Source organism: Apis dorsata, unplaced genomic scaffold, assembly GCF_000469605.1.
Source record: "Apis dorsata unplaced genomic scaffold, Apis dorsata 1.3 scaffold_265, whole genome shotgun sequence".
Classification (NCBI taxonomy): Eukaryota; Metazoa; Arthropoda; class Insecta; order Hymenoptera; family Apidae; genus Apis; species Apis dorsata.
This window is the reverse complement of record NW_006263543.1, coordinates 383,335-387,462: the sequence shown is the minus strand read 5'-3', so window position 1 is coordinate 387,462 and position 4,128 is coordinate 383,335. Positions and strand designations below refer to the sequence as shown.

The window sequence follows — 4,128 nt, the reverse complement described above, 5'->3', positions numbered from 1 at the left end:
GAGCCATATGAATGGCGGGGTGGTGCAACGGCGGTTCTTAAGCGGGTGCGCGGTGCAACGGCAAAGTGCAACGTCGATGACAAATGACGGGTCGAAACGAGGTGTCGGAATGACGGGACCGCAGAGGGTAATGATATGATTGTCCGGTGGACGCGGAGGATGTTTGCGGTTTTGCGGTTTCCGCCCTCGATTCCCGGCCCCGTGGAGGGGCCCTCCTATTTGCCCTTAACCGACCCGGCCCTTCTTCTTTCCTCTTTTTTTCTTCTTTTCTTTTCTCTCTCTCTCTCTCTTTTTTTTATATACACACGCCGCCATCGGCAATTTCACGCTGTGATTCGACCAGTTTAACTTCCACCACTACCACCACCATCAGTTCGAAGGCGCGGTGGTGATTCCGGATTCGTCGACATCATCGGTTTTTGTACGGTGGTCTCATCTTTTTCCCCTGGCTCTCGTTTCGAGCACGTGGTCCTCGAAAAGGAGAGGACGATTGGCGGTTATTATTGACCGTGGCGAATGGCGGTGTTAATTGGGCGTAAATGGAAGATTGCGGCGATTTTGCGATAAGTCGAGCTCTCTTCGTTTAAGAGTTAGAGTTCGTTCTGAATGAATACGCGCTAACACGGTAGCATCTAAGAGCGAGGTATTTTTGTTCTATTTTTATCTCGAGAAGGATGACACTCTTTTTTTCTCTCTCTCTTAGTAAAACATTTAAACGCAACCCTCGAAACTCGAGGCGTCGTTGGTGAAAGCGAACCCGCTTGCGTATCGGTTTTGCGCGCCGATTTTATCGCCGTTTAAATAAAAAAACAGCGGGGAACGTGTGACGTCGATAATAAGCAAGCGGAAACCGCGATACGGTTCATCGAAATCTCCATAGGTGGTCCTTCAACTGTCCTCCCCTTTAAAGACGCGGTCCTCGCGGATTCGTGACTCGAACTGGCGTTCGACTCGAGTCAAAAAAGAAAAAAAATAAAAGATATTGAGAAATCGAGAGGGAAGACGATCATCCGCGTGTCAAGGAAGAATAAAAAGAAAAAAGGGATAAATTTCGAACGAACCGAGTTGAAAAGTAGCTTCGACCGTTTTAATCGTTCCCCTTCGTGGACACGTTGAGCGAAAGAACGGAATATCCCTGTTCCTCCGCAGGGTTTCCGTGCAATTACAACGCGTGTGATGTAATCAGAGAGACTGGCGCTCACCAATCAATTCCATTAAACGGTGCATTAATATTCATTAGCCGCTCATCTGCTGAAACGTCACTCTAATGCACTAATTATCGTCAATCAGAAAAATGGGATATTAAACAGAGGAGAGCGTACGAAATCGTTTGACCATTTCCTGCTGGCCACAAGATCACAGGAACACGCGAAACGTGTGTTACCTCTCCCTTTCCCCCTCATTTTAATTCTCGTTCAAGAGAGAGAGAGAGAAAGAGAGATTTGCGCAAGACGTCTAATCCATAAATGACTCGGCCAATCATCCTCCTTGCATAAGGATCTGAGCTCCGAGCAGTGATTGGCAGATTCGCCTGTACGTTATATATCTCTCTCTCTCTCTTTCTCTCTCTGCCAAGCTTACGTAAAACTCTTTCGTGGCTCACTGAAGAACCGTGGCAAGAATCATCGTTCGAAAATTTTTCTTACGAGCGTCTATTCGCAATCGATCTGTCCGCGATAACGATCGGATCGAGTCAATTAGAAAATGGCAAAGGTAAGTGGACTGTCTCTCTCTCTCGTGCGAAAAGATAATCGGTATTTGTATTTCTTATTTTTAACCGTGGAAAGTATAGGAGTCCCGTAATTAAACATGGAAAAAAGGATCTATTACGAGTTTCGAAAGGTTTTTATATTTTTAATTAATTGCAGTCATTTATATTTAGAAATATAAATGTCGAAGGTTTATAAATTTCCCGCCTAAAATAATATTTATTTCACGTTTATGTACAGAACCAATGTTGTATTCATTGCGTTATACAATTCTTTTACGGAAACTCTAGAAATTGATAACAGATTCGCATCGATCATTCACTCGTAAAACTCAATCCCTATATACTCTATCGATACATAAATTTTTTGAACTCACATATCCCCAATATCCCTCAAATCGCCGTTTCTCGCCAAGAAATGAGCGGATAAGTTGTGGACAATTTTCCACGCAGAGTGGAGCAACGGAGAAACGCAGTGGAGGACGAGGAGACTGAAAACTGGCTCGCGATTTCACGATTGGACGGCTCAATCGGCCGGTGCACGATCGGTTTTCAAACAACGGGTTTATCAACGAAGGCCAAGGAAATGAACGGGCGGGTTTAAGGAGAAGGGGGTTTAAACGCCGCCTCGTAACGGGCCGCCGAGGCGAACCGTTCCGAGAAAGCGCAGGAATCCGACGGGGGATAAGAGGAGGGGGGGTGGTCGAGGGGTCGGGGCACACGACGAGTGGACAAATTACAGGGTGCACGAAATAATGAGGCTCCCGTTCTAGGATGTATACCAGAAATCGGGCCATCTCGCGGCTATAAATCACACGGAACACGGCGGAGCAGCTTCGTAAAACGGCCAATTGACGAGTTTCAGAGAGAGGCTGTTGGGAGCGTGGCACGAGGCACAAACGAATATATATATATATATATGTTTCCCTCGCGAATCGTTATAGTTTTACCCCCCCCAATTTTTTCCGTAAACACACCGATCTTATTATTTTTCTCCCCTTTCCAGATCTCCTTTTTTTAATTCGATCCGTTCTTCTTTAGATGGAATTAAGTGTCGAGCTTCGAAATTTCTTTGAGAGAAGAATTAACAATTCGAGATGGACGTTGCAATATTGGTAAATAATAAAAATTAATCATTAATTTCGTGAAGCTTTCTTCTCTTCGAATGTAAGACCTGTACAGTAAAAAGAAACGGAAAGAATATTTTCGCTCTACGAGTATATAGCAATGTCTAATTATTAAAAGATAAGTAAGATGCAAGAAGTTTCTTTGCCACATTCTTATTACCATACTTTATCACTGTTAAAAATACGCGGCGCAAAAAAGAAGCGAGGAACGTGTCGAGCAGCAAGATAATTCCGCCCGAGACACCCTATAAGAAATCGCTTCGGAGGAGAAAAGCGAACACGGCACTGTTCTTCTCGCCGAGAAAGAAAAGGGACGACACGAATCCACCGAATTTTTATTACGAATCGTGAATCATCATCGATCAGAGTGAACATCACATGTACACGCGTGCACGTTCGAAATTTATTTTTATCGATCGGGAGGAGGAAAGTTCAAAAAGGGGAGAAAAACTTGCTCGTATATACATGCGTTCCTTGGGGCATTGAAATTCGTTGGCCATTTTTGTTTCGTTGGACGTAAGGGGATTCGGAGAAGAGCGAAAAAGCAAGGTGGCGGTGTCGCAATAAAGAAATAAGTGGCGTAACGCGTCATGAATTTTCATGTAAAGCACGCGTTCATTACGATTTATCAAACCCCCATTGTAGACACGCCGCATTCCTCGATGCCAGGCCTCGACGTATGGCGAAAGTTACGAGCAGATTAATGCCGATAGGGGTCGTATTAACGCGAGCGGTGCGTTAAACGGTCAAGTATTAACCGACCCCCTTCTGATAATGGATTTTAACTCGACCGATTTTGTGCGCCGCGCGTTTTAATTGTATATCAACCAGACACGTACATATATATATATGACGATGAACTTTAATCTTTTATCGTTGAAATCGTTCGAAATACGATTTTTTTTCCTATGAAAATTGCAATTTTAACGATACTATACGTGAAAAATTTTCACATTACACGGTTAAAAGATATTTATGTATCCTGGAATTAGAAAGATTTCTCAGTTTCGTTGAGATTACGAAGATTCTCTATAAATTGTTAATTTCGTAAACACAACAATGATATTCGATTTATGAAAAGATATATAAGCGAAGAATTCAAGAAATAACTTGAAGAAATATTTCTTTATCTTTTACTTGAGAAATTGCAATCCAACGAAAACAAATCGAATTTCTTTCTTCTCGTTTCTTTGACATAGAATCGATCGAAAACGAGAAGGGAATTATTTTTAATTATTAGAGAAATATATCGGAGATCAGAGAGAAGAAGAAGAAGAGAAATGAACTCACCCG

The 4,128-nt window shown here is 42.9% G+C and overlaps 1 protein-coding gene across 1 annotated transcript in view; it reads right to left on the bottom strand.

The window, feature by feature from the left end:
• LOC102672536 (homeobox protein homothorax) overlaps nt 1-4,128 on the bottom strand; it is a gene marked incomplete at its 3' end in the record, with an annotated part of 66,891 nt that overhangs the window by 47,058 nt on the left and 15,705 nt on the right. The window lies entirely within an intron of this gene.